General features: G+C 41.5%; 1 non-coding gene and 1 pseudogene across 1 annotated transcript; both read right to left on the minus strand.

The window, feature by feature from the left end:
- Window positions 1-5,441: 5,441 nt before the first annotated feature.
- LOC106004141 overlaps window positions 5,442-17,414 on the minus strand; it is a 48,606-nt pseudogene continuing 36,633 nt past the window's right edge.
- On the minus strand, window positions 9,262-9,368 carry LOC123391290. Its single transcript, XR_006605914.1, has one exon. It is a non-coding gene; the product is annotated as a U6 spliceosomal RNA (small nuclear RNA).

Raw genomic sequence — 17,414 nt, forward strand, 5'->3', positions numbered from 1 at the left:
TCTGTTTTTATGCCAGTACCATGCTGTCTTGGTGATCACAGCTTTGTAGTAAAGCTTGAAATCAGGTAACGTGATGCCTCCAGCTTTATTTTTGTTTTTCAACATTTCCTTAGCGATTCGGGGTCTCTTCTGATTCCATACAAATTTTAGGATTATTTGCTCCAGCTCTTTGAAGAATACCGGTGGAATTTTGATCGGAATGGCATTAAAAGTATAGATTGCTCTAGGCAGTACAGACATTTTAACAATGTTTATTCTTTTGATCCAAGAGCATGGAATGGTCTTCCATCTTTTTGTGTCTTCTTCAATTTCTTTCATGAGTGTTCTGTAGTTCCTCGAGTACAGATCCTTTACCTCTTTGGTTAGGTTTATTCCCAGGTATCTTATGGTTCTTGGTGCTATAGTAAATGGAATGGATTCTCTAATTTCCCTTTCTGTATTTTCATTGTTAGTGTATAAGAAAGCCACTGATTTCTGCACATTGACTTTGTATCCTGCGACGTTGCTGAATTGCTGTATGAGTGCTAGTAGTTTGGGGGTGGAGTCTTTTGGGTTTTCCATATGAAGAATCATGTCATCTGCAAAGAGAGAGAGTTTGACTTCTTCATTGCCAATTTGGATACATTTATTTCTCTTTGTTGTCTGATTGCTGTTGCAGACTTCTAATACTATGTTGAACAAGAGTGGTGAGAGTAGGCATCCTTGTCGTGTTCCTGATCTCAACGGGAAGGCTGCAAGCTTTTTCCCATTGAGGATGATATTTGCTGTGGGTCTTTCATACAAATGGCTATCAGACACATAAAAAAATGTTCATCATCATTAGCCCTCAGGGAGATTCAAATTAAAACCACATTGAGATATCACCTTACACCAGTTAGAATGGCCAAAATTAACAAAACAGGAAACAACATGTTTTGGAGAGGATGTGGAGAAAGGGGAACCCTCTTACACTGTTGGTGGGAATGCAAGCTGGTGCAGCCTCTTTGGAGAACAGTGTGGAGATTCCTCAATAAATTAAAAATAGAGCTTCCCTATGACCCTGCAATTGCACTCCTGGGTATTTACCCCAAGGATACAGATGTCGTGAAAAGAAGGGCCATCTGTACCCCAATGTTTATAGCAGCAATGGCCATGGTCGCCAAACTATGGAAAGAACCAAGATGCCCTTCAACGGACGAATGGATAAGGAAGATATGGTCCATATACACTATGGAGTATGATGCCTCCATCAGAAAGGATGAATACCCAATTTTTGTAGCAACATGGACGGGACTGGAAGTGATTATGCTGGTGAAATAAGTCAAGCAGAGAGAGTCAATTATCATATGGTTTCACTTATTTGTGGAGCATAACAAATATCATGGAGGACAAAGGGTGTTAGAGAGGAGAAGGGAGTTGAGGGAAATTGGAAGGGGAGGTGAACCATGAGAGACGATGGACTCTGAAAAACAATCTGAGGGGTCTGAAGTGGCGAGGGGTGGGAGGTTGGGGTACCAGGTGGCAGGTATTATAGAGGGCAGAGATTGCATGGAACACTGGGTGTGGTGAAAAAAATAATACTGTTTTTCTGAAAATAAATAAATTGAAAAAAAATTTTTTTTAATTTTATTTTCAGCATAACCGTATTCCTTGTATTTGCACCACACCCAGTGCCCCATGCAATCCATGCCCTAATACCCACCACCTGGTTCCTCCAACCTCCCACCCCCACCCCTTCAAAACACTCAGATTGTTTTTCAGAGTTCATAGTCTCTCATGGTTCACCTCCCCTTCCAATTTCCCGCAACTCCCTTCTCCTAACTCCCCTTGTCCTCCATGTTCTTTCTTATGCTCCACAAATAAGTGAAACCATATGATAATTGACTGTCTCTGCTTTACTGATTTCACTCAGCATAATCTCTTCTAGTCCCGTCCATGTTGCTACAAAAGTTGGGTATTCATCCTTTCTGATGGAGGCATAATACTCCATAGTATATATGGACCACATCTTCCTTATCCATTCATCTGTTGAAGGGCATCTTGGTTCTTTCCACAGTTTGGTGACCGTGGCCATTGCTGCTATAAACATTGGGGTACAGATGGCCCTTCTTTTCACTACATCTGTCTTTGGGGTAAATACCCAGGAGTGCAATTGCAGGGTCATAGGGAAGCTCTATTTTTTATTTCTTGAGGACCATTCGTCCGTTGAAGCGCTTCTTTCCACAGTTTGGCAACTGTGGCCATTGCTGTTCATAATGTTCATAACATTGGGCCCTTCTTTTCACCACATCTGTATCATTGGGGTAAATACCCAGTAGTGCAATTGCAGGGTCATAGGGTAGCTCTTTTTAATTTCTTTTTTTTTTTTTAAGATTTTAAAAAATTATTTATTTATTTGACAACAGAGATCACAAGTAGGCAGAGAGGCAGGCAGAGAGAGAGAGAGAGAGAGAGAGAGGAGAAGCAGGCTCCCCGCTGAGCAGAGAGCCAGATGCAGGGCTCAATCCCAGGACCCTGGGACCATGACCAGAGCCAAGGTAGAGGCTTTAACCCACTGAGCCACCCAGGTGCCCCTATTTTTAATTTCTTAAGGAACCTCCATACTGGGGTGCCTGGGTGGCTCAGTGGGTTAAGCCTCTGCCTTTGGCTCAGGTCATGATCTCAGGGTCCTGGGATTGAGTCCCACATCGGGCTCTTGGCTCAGGGGGAAGCCTGCTTCCCTCTCTCTCTGCCTGCTGCTCTGCCTACTTGTGATCTCTCTCTCTGTCAATACACCTATTCTCCTGAACACCTATTCTCCTGAAGCTGTTTCTAAAAATTGAAGCATAAGGAAAACTTCCAGACTCTTTCTATGAAGCCAGCATTACCCTGATCCCCAAACCAGGCAAAGACCCTACCAAAAAGGAGAATTTCAGACCAATATCACTGATGAATATGGATGCTAAGATTCTCAACAAGATCCCAGCAAACAGGATCCAACAGCACATTTAAAAAGATTATCCACCTGGGATCGAGTCCCACATCGGGCTCCTTGCTTGGCAGGGAGCCTGCTTCTCCCTCTGCCTCTGTCTGCCATTCTGTCTGCCTGTGCTTGCTCTCTCTCCCTCTCTCTCTGACAAATAAATAAAATCTTAAAAAAAAAAAATTATCTACCATGACCAGGTGGGATTCATCCCTGGGCTACAAGGATGGTTCAACATTCGCAAATCAATCAATGTGATAGAACAAATTAATATGAAAGAGAGAAGAACCACATCGTCCTCTCAATCGATGCAGAAAAAGCATTTGACAAAATCCAGCATCGGTTCCTGATTAAAATACCTCAAAGTATTGGGATAGAGGGAACATTCCTGAACTTCATCAAATCTATCTATGAAAGACCCACAGCAAATATCATCCTCAATGAGAAAAAGCTTGCGGCCTTCCCGTTGAGATCAGGAACACGACAAGGATGCCCACTCTCACCACTCTTGTTCAACATAGTATTAGAAGTCCTAGCAACAGCAATCAGACAACAAAGAGAAATAAATGTATCCAAATTGGCAATGAAGAAGTCAAACTCTCTTTCTTTGCAGATGACATGATTCTTTATATGGAAAACCCAAAAGACTCCACCCCCAAACTGAAAAATTTAAATTAAAAAAAAAAAAAAAAGAATAACCAGTGTAGATGTGGTAACATGGGAATGGACTATTTGCTAAAGGTACAGTAAGATGGCCAATGTGGTGGGACAGTGAGTAGAACGGCAGTAGCAGATGATGTGGGAGAGGTGAAACAAGGTGGCTGATCACATGAGAGCATCTGGGCAGTTGGTAAGGACTTTATTTTGAGTGAGAGAAAGAACCATAAGGTAGAATTCTTTCTTATGAAAACAGTATAATGGCTCTTCTCAGTGATGTTGGGACCTAAGTACTGGAAAAATGAACCAGAAGAATTTGCCTAAAATAATTCCTCATAGTCAAGTTCAGTATCACAAAAACATGGAATAGAAATCTGCATCCAGTTATGGGTGTCTTTGGACAAAAATGCTTGTAAATGTTCTTGCCCAGTTTTCCTGTTTGTAAAGCCAGGATGATAAGAGCACTGTGACACCTGTGTGAGTTAATATGCACTAAGGGGTCTGAATGACATCTGGTATGTTATCACTGTCAACATTACTCCCAAAGCGAGTTCCTTCCTCATGGACATGAGGACACAGGTCCAAAAATGCCGCTTCATGGAATAAAACCTTTGAGACAGGTGATCAAGATTGTAGCTCCTATTTCTTTTCAGGATGTCTGGTTGTTGTTACCAGTGATGTCTCTCAAGATACTGCATCAGCTCTGATTGATAATCCAAACCTGAGGAGCCTGGACCTGGGGAGGAATAATATAGGGGATATGGGAACAGAGCTGTGTGCAGTACTTTGAAATGTGCCAGCTGCGAGCTAGAGAGCACTGGGTAGGTACTTGGTGAGGAGAGCTCCTTGTCTGGAGTTCAGGAAAGCTGAAGAAGGGATAAGTATACAAGAAAGTGGGTAGGAGAGTGAAAGCTCTCAGACATAATGGTGTGGTATCCAAAATGCTGCTCTGTTGGTTGGCAGATTCATTTGTCGAGAACTTGTGAGGAAGTAGTTTGCTAAGTACCATATGCTCTGTCCCATGTCCCCAGGGATTGGGTCCTACCTCTCTGTGCTTCTCTGTTACAGGCTAGAAGGGTGTAAACCCAGCATCTGCTGTGGGTTTCTTGCCTTGGTTCTTGGCAGCAGAGAAACTTTGAAAAATCTCTGTCTGCTTGGAAATCAGTTGGGTGATGAAGGAACTGTGCAGGTTGTTGAGAGCGTGGAGCCCCAGACTGTACAATTCAGACAGCTGGGTCAGCTGGATGCCATTTTTCTTGGTGCCGAGGACAATTCTGTGTTGAGAGGGTCTAGGACCAATGAAATGATGATAAATCCTTTTGCTGCTTAAAATCTCTAAAAAGGGGGCACCTGGGTGGCTCAGTGGTTAAAGCCTCCGCCTTCAGCTTAGGTCATGATCCCAGGGTCCTGGGATCAAGCCTCACATTGGGCTCTCTGCTCAGCAGGGAGCCTGCCCCTCCTCTCTCTCTCTCTGCCTGCCTCTCTGCCTACTTGTGATCTGTCTGTCAAATAAAAATCTTAAAAAAAAAAAAAAACTCTAAAAAGTAAGAATCAGCAGGGTGATTCTTATCAGCAGAGGACCTAGTAAGTGCTAAGTAAAAACTGACCATTGGTATTGTCATACCTGACACAGACTAAGAGATAATTTCATTCTCATATTTAGGTATTTTCTTTCTTCCTATGTGGGCATGTCTTTCATTACTAGCAGAGGAGCAAAGGTCAGTTCACAGCCTGTCATCATGAAGCTTCAAATCCTAGGCCTCTGAATTTATTCTCGAAAAGTAAAGATTCTCTTCCTTTCTGTATTAGGTAATGGTTGGCGTGTGACAAACTTCCACAAATACAGGGTTCCAACAGTACACGTTTATTAACTCTGTTTATGTGGGCCAGAAGTCCAGCCACAAATTATCTGGTCGTCTTCAGGGTCTCCCACAAGGGAGCAGTCTACATGTCATCCGTGGCTTGGGGTCGTATCTGAAGGCTCAACTGGGGAAGAATCTGCTTTGAAGGTCACACGGTTGTTGGCAAAGTTCAGTTCCTGTTGGGCTGTGTTGGACTGAGGATTTTAATAGCCAGAGGGCCCTTGGCTGGAAGGGACCCTAACTCCTTGCCATGTGGGCCTCTCACAGATGGCAGCTCCCTTCATCAAATTCTGCAAGGCAATAGGATTTGTTAGCAAGGCATTAGTCGAGAGTGGCATCTCATCATTTCACCTAGGAGTAAACCACAGGTGCCGCTTACACTCAAGGGTGTGACTGTCACAGGTAAAGGTCCTTGAAAGCATCTTAGGAGCTGCCAACCACAATTCCATTCACATTTTTTCCAATATTGAGAAACATATAACAATGTTTAGCATTCCCTTTCTACCTGCCTTGTCTTTTTGTTTGTTTTTGTTGGCTCAAGATTATTTTTCCCAGATTTATGGAGATATATATAACATTGTACAAGTTTAAGGTATACAGTGTAATAACTACAGATGTGCATGTGACATGATTGCCACAGTAAGCTAACACATCCAACATCTCACATATTTACAGTTGGGGTACATGTGTGCTGAGAACTTTCAGATGTCAAGTACACAACACAGTATTGCTAACTCTAGTCCTCTGCGGTACATTGTACCCCCCCAGAACTTATCTTATGGAAGTCTATACTCTTTGACCATCTTCATCCATCTCTCCACCCACCACCCCCACAACCACCGAGCTGCTCTGCTCCTTTGAGTTCTGCTTTTCTATATTTGACATGTAAGTGAGATGATCCTGTATTTACCTTCCGCTATCTGATTTATCTCCTTTAGCATAATGAGCTCAAAGTCTATCTACAATATCACCAAGGGAGATGGTCTTCTTTTTTTATGGCTGAGTCATAGTTTGGTGAGAGAGAGAGAGAGATATACCATGTCCTCTTTATCCATTCATCCCCTGATGGAGATTTAGGTTGTCTGTCTGACTTGGCTAATGTAAATAATGCTGCAACAAACATGAGAATGCGGGTATCTGAGCTGCTTTTTTTTTTTTTTAAGATTATTTATTTATTTGAGAGTGAGAGAGGGAACACAAGTAAGGAGAGTGGGAAAGGGAGAAGCAGGCTTCCTGCCCAGCAGGGAGCCTGATGCGCGGCTTGATCCCAGGACCCTGGGATCATGACCTGAGCCAAAGGCAGACACTTAACCAACCACCAAGATGCCCCAATATCTGAGATTCTTTTTTTTTTTAATTTTTTTAATTTTTTCAATTTATTTATTTTCAGAAAAACAGTATTCATTATTTTTTCACCATACCCAGTGCTCCATGCAATCCATGCCCTCTCTAATACCCACCACCTGGTACCCCAACCTCCCATCCCCCTGGCCACTACAAACCCCTCAGATGGTTTTTCAGAGTCCATAGTCTCTCGTGATTCACCTCCCCTTCCAATTTACCCCACTCCCTTCTCTCTAACACCACTTGTCCTCCATGATATTTGTTATGCTCCACAAATAAGTGAAACCATATGATAATTGACTCTCTCTGCTTGACTTATTTCACTCAGCATAATCTCTTCCAGTCCCGTCCATGTTGCTACAAAAGTTGGGTATTCATCCTTTCTGATGAAGGCATAATACTCCATAGTGTATATGGACCACATCTTCCTTATCCATTCGTCCGTTGAAGGGCATCTTGGTTCTTTCCATAGTTTGGCGACCGTGGCCATTGCTGCTATAAACATTGGGGTACAGATGGCCCTTCTTTTCACGACATCTGTATCCTTGGGGTAAATACCCAGGAGTGCAATTGCAGGGTCATAGGGAAGCTCTATTTTTAATTTATTGAGGAATCTCCACACTGTTCTCCAAAGAGGCTGCACCAACTTGCATTCCCACCAACAGTGTAAGAGGGTTCCCCTTTCTCCACATCCTCTCCAAAAGATGTTGTTTCCTGTTTTGTTAATTTTGGCCATTCTAACTGGTGTAAGGTGATATCTCAATGTGGTTTTAATTTGAATCTCCCTGAGGGCTAATGATGATGAACATTTTTTCATGTGTCTGATAGCCATTTGTATGTCTTGATTGGAGAAGTGTCTGTTCATATCTTCTGCCCATTTTTTGATATGTTTGCCTGTTTCGTGTGTGTTGAGTTTGAGGAGTTCATTATAGATCCTGGATATCAACCTTTTGTCTGTACTGTCATTTGCAAATATCTTCTCCCATTCCGTGGGTTGCCTCTTTGTTTTTTTCACTGTTTCCTTTGCTGTGCAGAAGCTTTTGATTTTGATGACCTGATTCTTCATATGGAAAACCCAAAAGACTGCACCCCCAAACTACTAGCACTCATACAGCAATTCAGCAACGTCGCAGGATACAAAGTCAATGTGCAGAAATCAGTGGCTTTCTTATACACTAACAATGAAAATACAGAAAGGGAAATTAGAGAATCCATTCCATTTACTATAGCACCAAGAACCATAAGATACCTGGGAATAAACCTAACCAAAGAGGTAAAGGATCTGTACTCGAGGAACTACAGAACACTCATGAAAGAAATTGAAGAAGACACAAAAAGATGGAAGACCATTCCATGCTCTTGGATCAAAAGAATAAACATTGTTAAAATGTCTGTACTGCCTAGAGCAATCTATACTTTTAATGCCATTCCGATCAAAATTCCACCGGTATTCTTCAAAGAGCTGGAGCAAATAATCCTAAAATTTGTATGGAATCAGAAGAGACCCCGAATCGCTAAGGAAATGTTGAAAAAAAACAAAAATAAAGCTGGAGGCATCACGTTACCTGATTTCAAGCTTTACTACAAAGCTGTGATCACCAAGACAGCATGGTACTGGCATAAAAACAGACACATAGACCGGTGGAACAGAGTAGAGAGCCCAGATCTGGACCCTCAACTCTATGGTCAATTAATCTTCGACAAAACAGGAAAAAATATACAGTGGAAAAAAGACAGTCTCTTCAATAAATGGTGCTGGGAAAACTGGACAGCTATATGTAGAAGAATGAAACTCGACCATTCTCTTACACCGTACACAAAGATAAACTCAAAATGGATAAAAGACCTCAACGTGACACAGGAATCCATCAGAATCCTAGAGGAGAACATAGGCAGTAATCTCTTCGATATCAGCCACAGCAACTTCTTTCAAGATATGTCTCCAAAGGCAAAGGAAACAAAAGCGAAAATAAACTTTTGGGACTTCATCAAAATATCTGAGATTCTAATTTCATTTCCTCCAGGCATATACCCAGAAGTAGAATTACTAGATCATATGGTAACTGTATATTCAATCTATTGAGAAACCTCCATGCAGTTTTCCATATGGCTATACCATATTACATTTCCACCAACAATGTGCAAATTTTCCTTCTCTCCACATCCTCCCCAGCACTTGTCCTTTTTGTGTCTGATGACAGACATTCTGAAGGTGTGAGGTGACCCCTCCCTATGGTTTTGATCTGCATTACCCAGATGATGAGTGATGTTGAGCACCTTTTCGTGTAGTTGTTGGACATTTGAGTATCTTCTTTGGAAAAATGTCTATTCAGGTCCTTGGCCCATTTTAAAATTGGATTCTCTTTCTCTTGCTACCAAATTGTATAAGAACTTTATATATTTGGGGGTTTAACCCCTTTCCAAGTATTCTTTCCCATTCTGTATGGTTTTATCTTTTTTAATGTGGAATGCTTCATGAATTTGCATGTCATCCTTGCACAGGGGCCATGCTAATCTTCTCTGTATCATTCCAATTTTAGTATATGTGCTGCTGAAGTGAGCACCCCATTCTGTATGTTGCCTTTTCATTTTGTTAATGGTTTCCTTTGTTTGCAGAAGCTTTTTAGTTTGATGAATTCTCACTTGTTTTGCTTTTGTTGATTGTGCTTTAAGTGTTACATCCATGAAATTCTTGCCAAGGTACGTGTCAAGAAGTTTTTCCCTATGTTTTCTTGTGTGTCTTTTTTTTTTTTTTTTTTTTTTTTTTTTGTCAGAGAGCGAGCCAGAGCGAGCACAGGCAGACAGAGTGGAAGGCAGAGTCAGAGGGAGAAGCAGGCTCCCTGCGGAGCAAGGAGCCCGATGTGGTTCTCGATCCCAGGACGCCGGGATCATGACCTGAGCCGAAGGCAGCTGCTCAACCAACTGAGCCACCCAGGCGTCCCCTCTTGTGTGTCTTTTAAATTCTATTTTATTTTCTCAGTGTTCCAAGATTCATTGTTTATGCACTACACTCAGTGCTCCATGCAATCCATGCCCTCGTTAATACCTACCACCAGGTTTTCTTTGAGGAGTTTTATAAGACTATTATGAACAACCGCCTTATTTTCTAAATAATATTTAGTTAATGAACATTCAGCTAGAGACCAAATACAACCATCCTGGATTTTTATCCACTGATCGAGTACAGAGATGGTAATTCATTTCCTATTTGCCCTCCATTTTCTTAACTATAAAATGATTTATTCAGAACTCTTACAGTTTAAATTAAGTCAAAAACTTCCTGTGCTTGGAAACCCACAATCTTCTCCAAATGATACTTTCCCATAAATACGGATATCAAGTGAGACTTTAAGATACAAAAAAAGACCCATTCAAACACTGCAGACTTTCCCATCTTCCTTTGTGCTCTCTATTTTTCCCTAATGCTTTTCTCATCTTAAAATCTCAGCAGAGATTTTTTTTCCCCTTCAAAATTGTATGCTAACGCCTATGTACTCAATAAAAGTAAGGTGAAGATACTTGTCTTTCTGAGGTATTTCACTAGCACAGTACCCTCTAGGTTCATCCATCTTGTCCAAATGGTCCGATCTCATCCTTTTTTATGGCTGAATAAAATCCATTACATTCATTTTTATTTTTATATTTGTATTTCTATATCTTTGTGTGTATGTTTTTCTGTATGTGTATGTATGTTTTCATGTGTATTTTTGTGTGTATGTGTATATTTGTATTTATATACATATATATATATATTTTTTCCCATATCTTTATCCACTCATCTATCAGCAGACCTCGGGTTGCTTCCGTATCTTGGCCATTTTAAATAATGCTGCAATAAACATAGGGATGCATATGTCTTTTTGAATGGGAGTTTCTGTTTCCCCTGAGTAAATATCCAGTAGTGGAATTACTGGATCATATGACATTTCTATTTGTAATTTTTTGAGGAAACGCTATACTGATTTTCACAGTAGCTGTACCAATTTACATTTGCACCCACAGTAAACAAGTGTTCCTTTTTCTCCACATCCTTGCCAACACTTGTTATTGGTCTTTTTGAGTCTAGCCATTCTGATGGGTGTAAGGTGATACCTCATTGCCAATTCAATATGCTTTTCCCTGATGATGAGAGATGCTGAACACCCTTTCATGGACCTGTTGGGCATTTGTATGTCATTTTTTGGGAAATGTCTTTTCAGATCCTTTGCCCATTTTGAAATCAGTTTATTTGGGGGTTTCGTTTTGTTTGTTTTGCTACTGAGTTGTGGAGGTCTTTTTTTTTTTAATTTTATTTTTTCAGTGTTCCAAGATTCATTGTTTATGTACCACACCCAGTGCTCCATGCAATCCGTGCCCTCCTTAGTACCCACCACCAGGCTCACCAAACCCCCCAACTCCCTTCCCTCCATAACCCTCAGTTTGCTTCTGAGTCCACAGTCTTTCACGGTTCATCTCCCCCTCAATTTCCCCCAATTCGCTTCTCTCCTTCTCCCAATGTACTCCGTGTTATTCCTTATGCTCCACAAATAAGCAAAACCATACGATAATTGACTCTCTCTGCTTGACTTATTTCACTCAGCATAATCTCCTCCAGTCCTGTCGGTGTTGATACAAAAATTATTTGTATCTATTTTGGATATTAACCCTTTATCAAACGCATGGTTTGCAAATATCATCTTCCATTCTGTGGGCTGCTTTTTCATGCTGTTGATAATTTTCTTGGCTGTGCAAAAGCTTTTTTAGCTTGGTGCACTGCCAGTGTCTATTTTTCCTTTTGTAGCCTGTGCTTTTGGTGTCATAACAAATCATTGCCAAGACCGGTGTCCGGGAGCTTTCATCCCCTGTTTTTTTTTTCCTAGTAGTTCTACAATTTCAGGTCTTACATTTAAGTCTTTTATCCATTTTGAGTTGATTCTTATAGGTGGTATGAGCTAAGAGTCCAATTTCATTTTTCCATTTTCCTATCACCATTTAGTGAGGAGGCAACCCTTTCTCTGCTGTGCATTCTTGGCATTCTCGTGGAAAATCAGTTGACCATAAGTGTGTGGCTTCATTTTCTGGGCTCTGTATTCTGTTCCATTCATCTTAGTGCTCTTTTAATGTCTGTATCATACTGTTGTAACTGTAGTAGATTTGTAATATGTTTTGATATGAAAGGTGATGACTGCAGCTTTGTTCTTTATTGATAGCTTGGGCTATTCTGGGTCTGTTATGGTTCAACACATATTTTAGGATTTTTTTTCTGCTTCTGTAAAGAATGCCATTGAGTGTTTTTGTGGTTGGTTTGTTTTTACAGTTTACATGGGATCTTTGATCACATTGGGTAGTATGGAAATTAATGATGTTCTTCCAATCAATGAACATAAAATGTCTTTCCATTTACCTTCATCAGTGTTTTGTAATTGTCAGTGTACAAATCATTCATTTCCTGGTTAGGTTTATTCCTAAGTATTCTTTTTTCTCACTAAGGTGAAAGGGGTTGTTGTGCTAATTTCCTTTTAGGAGAGTTCTCTTTGTTGGGAAGTTTCAGTTACTGATTCAATCTCTTTATTGGTGGCTTGACTCTTCAAACTTTCTATTTCTTGAGTCAGTCTTGGTAGGTTATGTTTTAGGAATTTATCCATTTCTCCCAGGTTATCCAATTTGTCGGCATTTAATCACAAAAGTCTCTTAGGATCCTTTCTATATCTGAGGTATCTGTTGCAATGTGTCCTTTTTCATTTCTTTTTTCTTTTTTTTTATTTGAGAGAGCACAAGCAGGGAGAGCTGCAGAGGGAGAGTTAGAAGAAGGCTCCCCACTGAACAGGGAGCCTGACATGGGGCTCTGGGATCATGGCCTGAGCTAAAGACAGATGCTTAATCAACTGAGCCACCCAGGTGCTCTTTTCTTTTCATTTTCTTTTCTTTTTCATTTCTGATTTTGAGTCTTCTTTCATTTTCTTAGTTGAAGGATTTGCTATTTCATCTTTAAAAAAACCACAATTCTCAGTTTTTTTGGTCTTTTTATATTATTTGCTCCTCTCTATCTTATTTTTGCTCTGATTTTAATTTTCCCTCTTTCTATTAATGTTGAGCTTGTTCTAATCTTTCTAGTTTCTTGAAATGTAAAGTTAATTTTATAACTCTCTTTTAATGTGTGCATTTATCACTATAAACTTCTTCATGCTTTTTTTTTTGTTATATCCAATTAGCCACTATATAACACATCATTAGTTTTTGATGTAGTGTTCAATGGTTCATTAGTTACAGATAACACCCAGTGCTCATCACAAAATGTGCCCTCCTTAATACCCATCACCTTGTTACCCCCTCCCCTCTGAAACCCTCAATTTGTTTCCCAGGGTCCATAGTCTCTCATGGTTCATCTCCCTCTATGATTTCTCAGAGAGAAATCATTTGGTGTTCCCTCCCTTTCCCTATAGTCCTCCGTGTTATTGCTTATGTTCTACATATGAATGAAAGAATATAATTGTCTTTCTCCACTGGACTTATTTCACCCAGCATAATCCACTCCAGTTCCATTCACATTGATGCAAATGGTGGGTATCCATCCTTCCTGATGGCTGAGTAATATTCCATTGAATATAAGGACCACACCTTCTTTATCCATTCATCTGTTGAAGTGCATCTCAGCTTCTTCCACAGTTTGGGTGTTGTGGACATTGCTGCTATTGGGGTGCATGTGCCCCTTCTTTTCACTACATCTGTATCTTTCTTTTAATATTTTAAGTAATCTCTCTACTCAACATGGGGCTCAAATTCACAACCCCAAGATCAAAGTTGCACACTCCACTGAGCCAACCAGGTGCCCTTCTTAGTGCTACTTTTCTTTTCTTTTTTATTTAATTTCTTTTCAGTGTAACAGGATTCATTGTTTATGCACCACACACAGTGCTCCATGCAATCCATGCCCTCCATAATACCCACCACCAGGCTACCCCAACCTCCCATCTCCTGCCCCTTCAAAACCCTCAGATTGTTTTTCAGAGTCCATAGTCTCTCATGGTTCAGCTCCCCCTCTGATTTCCCTCAACTCCCTTCTCCTCTTCATCTCCCCATGTCCTCTGTGTTATTTCTTAGTGCTATTTTTGCTGCATCCCATAAATTTTTTACTTATTTATGGAGCATAACAAAAAGCATGAAGGACATGGGGAGTTAGAGAGAAGGGGGTTGGGGTAAATTGGAAGGGGAGGTGAATCATGAGAGACTATGGACTCTGAAAAACAACCTGAGGGGTTTGAAGTGGCGGGGGTGGGTGGGAGGTCGGGGTACCAGGTGGTGGGTATTATAGAGGGCACGGATTGCATGGAGCACTGGGTATGGTAAAAAAATAATGATACTGTTATGCTGAAAATAAATAAATGAAAAAAAAAGAAAATAAAAGCTTTCCCAGAAATTGTCAAAAAATTTTTTATTTATTTTTTAAATTTCTTTTCAGTGTTCCAGAATTCATTGTTTATGCACCACACCCAGTGCTCCATGCAATCTGTGCCCTCCTTAATACCTACCACCAAACTCAGCCAACCTCCCAACCCCTGCCCCTCCAAAACCCTCAGATTGTTTTTCAGAGTCCATAGTCTCTCATGGTTCACCTCCCCCTCCAATTACCCCCAACTCCCTTCTCCTCTCCATCTCCCAATGTCCCCCATGTTATTCCTTATGCTCCACAAATAAGCGAAACCATATGATAACTGACTCTCTCTGCTTGACTTACTTCACTCAGCATAATCTCCTCCAGTCCCATCCATGTTGATACAAAAGTTGGGTATTCATCCTTTCTGATGGAGGCATCATACTCCATAGTGTATATGAACCACATCTTCCTTATCCATTCATCTGTTGAAGGGCATCTTGGTTCTTTCCACAGTCTGGCAATTGTGGCCATTGCTGCTATGAACATTGGGGTACAGATGGCCCTTTTTTAAAGATTTTATTTATTTATTTGACAGAAATCACAAGTAGACAGGGAGGGGGGGTAGGCAGCCTCACTGCTGACCAGAGAGCCCGATGAGGGGCTCCATCCCAGGACCCTGGGATCATGACCTGAGCTGAAGGCAGAGGTGTTAACCCACTGAGCCACCCAGGCACCCCCAGATGGCCCTGCTTTTCACTACATCTGTATCTTTGGGGTAAATACCCAATAGTGCAATTGCAGGGTCATAGGGAAGCTCAATTTTTAATTTAGGGAGTCTCCACACTGTTCTTCAAAGAGGCTGCACCAACTTGCATTCCCACCAACAATGGAAGAGGGTTCCCCTTTCTCCACATCCTCTCCAACACACGTTGTTTCCTGTCTTGTTGATTTTGGCCATGCTAACTGGTGTAAGGTGGTATCTCAATGTGGTTTTAATTTGAATCTCCCTGATGGCTAGTGATGATGAACATTTTTTCATGTGTTTTTTAGCCATTTGTATGTCTTCTTTGGAGAAGTGTCTGTCTTCTGACCATTTTTTGACGTGATTGTTTTGTGTGTGTTGAGTTTGAGGAGTTCTTCATAGATCTTGGATATCAGCCCTTTGTACTGTCATTTGCGAATATCTTCTCCCATTCCGTGGGTTGCCCCTTTGTTTTGTTGATTGTTTCCTTTGCTGTGCAGAAACTTTTGATCTTGATGAAGTCCCCAAAATTCATTTGTTTCCTTTGCCTTTGGAGACCTATCTTGAAAGAAGTTGCTATTGCCAATGTAGAAGAGGTTACTGCCTATGTTCTCTTCTAGGATTCTGATGATTTCCTGACTCATGTTGAGGTCTTTTATCCATTTTGAGTTTATCTTTGTGTATGGTGTCAGAGAATGGTCAAGTTTCATTCTTCTACACATAGATGTCCAATTTTCCCAGCATAATTTACTAAAGAGACTGTCTTTTTACCACTGTATATTTTTTCCTACTTTGTCAAAGATTACTTGAGCATAGAGTTGAGGGCCCATATCTGGGCTCTCTACTTTGTTCCTTGGTCTATATGTCTGGTTTTATGCCAGTACCATGCTGTCTTGGTGATCACAGGTTTGTAATAAAGCTGGAAGTCAGGCAACATGATTCCCCCAGTTTTGTTTCTCTTTTTCAACATTTCTATGCTCATGGATCAGAAGAATAAACATTTTTAAAATATCTATACTGCCTAGAGCAATCTATACATTCAATGCCATCCTGATCAAAATTCCACCAGCATTCTTCAAAGAGCGGGAGGAAACAATCCTAAAATTTGTATGGAATCATAAGAGACCTTGAATTGTTAAAAATATTATTTACCTTTGATTTATAAAAATTTCCTTAAGCCCATGAGAAAAAAGGTGAAAACTCCAAATATTTTCAAAGGAGAGAATGACCTTCATGAATTTACACAATAGCAACTGGTAACTACAGTAATCAGATGAATCAGAATTAAGACACTACAGTATTCTCACAATTTTTTAAAAATTTCATTTATTTTCAGAGAGAGAGAACATGAGCAGCAGGGAATGGGAGGGAGAAGCAGACTCCCCGCTGAGCAGGGAGCTCAATGTGGACTCCATCTTAGGACCCCAGCATCACAACCTGAGCAGGAGGCAGATACTTGACGGAGCCCCCCAGGGGGCCCATCACACTCACTGCTGCTATGTCTTTCAGGTGCCGTTGCTTAAGCATCTGGTGCTGAAGACCAAGGACACGCATCCGTATCTGGATACAGGTGTTGTGTACATTAATGAAGGGCAGCACGTCACCCATGGAATGCTCTGGAAGGCAAGTAAGTATCTCTCCTGTTACAAGCATCCTGCCGTCAGAGACAGGGCCCGTGTCATTTATTCTTCCGAGTTCAGCTCCAAAATGAAGGGATGGGTTGAACAGGGGAAGGGGGGAGGTTTGAGCTATGCAGAGGACATGCAGTCTGAGCTCAGAGAGCAATGGGTGGGGGCGGGGGCCAAGAGGGGGCGAGGACAGTACGTGAATCTGACAAACACTATGTCTGCGTCGACAGAGACTGGGAAAGGAGCAGACGCAGAGAAAAACGGATTTGGGTTTTACATAGTGACAGTGGGACTCACTCATGGAAAATTCTAAGGGTTTAAATTTTATATTTTAAGATCAACATAGAGTACATCATTCATTTCAGATGTAGAGTTCAATGAGTCATCAGCTGGGTGTGACACCCAGTGCCCATCACATCACCAGTGACCCCCTCCCGGCTCCCCTCCCCTTCCCCAGCCCTCAGTTTGCTTCCCGGAGGCCAGAGTCTCTCGTGATCATCTCCCTCTCTGATTTCTTCCCACTCAGTTTCCCTCCCTCCCCCTGAGGTCCTCTGCTCTGTTCCTCATGTTCCACAAGTGAGTGAAACCAGATGATCATTGACTCTGCCTGACAGACTTCTCAAAGCATAACCCCCTCCAGTCCCATCCATGTCGCTGCAGAGGGTGGTGTCCTTCCTTCCTGCTGGCTGACGTTCTGTCGTGTGTGTGGACCGCATCTGCCGTATCCATCCATATGTTGAAGGGCATCCTGGCTCCTCCCATAGGCGAGCTGTTGCGGATGGGGCCGCTGTGAACGGGAGAACAGTGTGCGGTTCCCTCAAGATAATTGACAACGGAGCTGCCCTGCGGCCCAGGACTGCCCGACGAGGTATGAACCCCAGAGACA

The sequence above is a fragment of the Mustela putorius genome, unplaced genomic scaffold (assembly GCF_011764305.1).
Source record: "Mustela putorius furo isolate JIRA1106 unplaced genomic scaffold, ASM1176430v1.1 tig00000196_pilon_pilon_pilon, whole genome shotgun sequence".
Classification (NCBI taxonomy): Eukaryota; Metazoa; Chordata; class Mammalia; order Carnivora; family Mustelidae; genus Mustela; species Mustela putorius.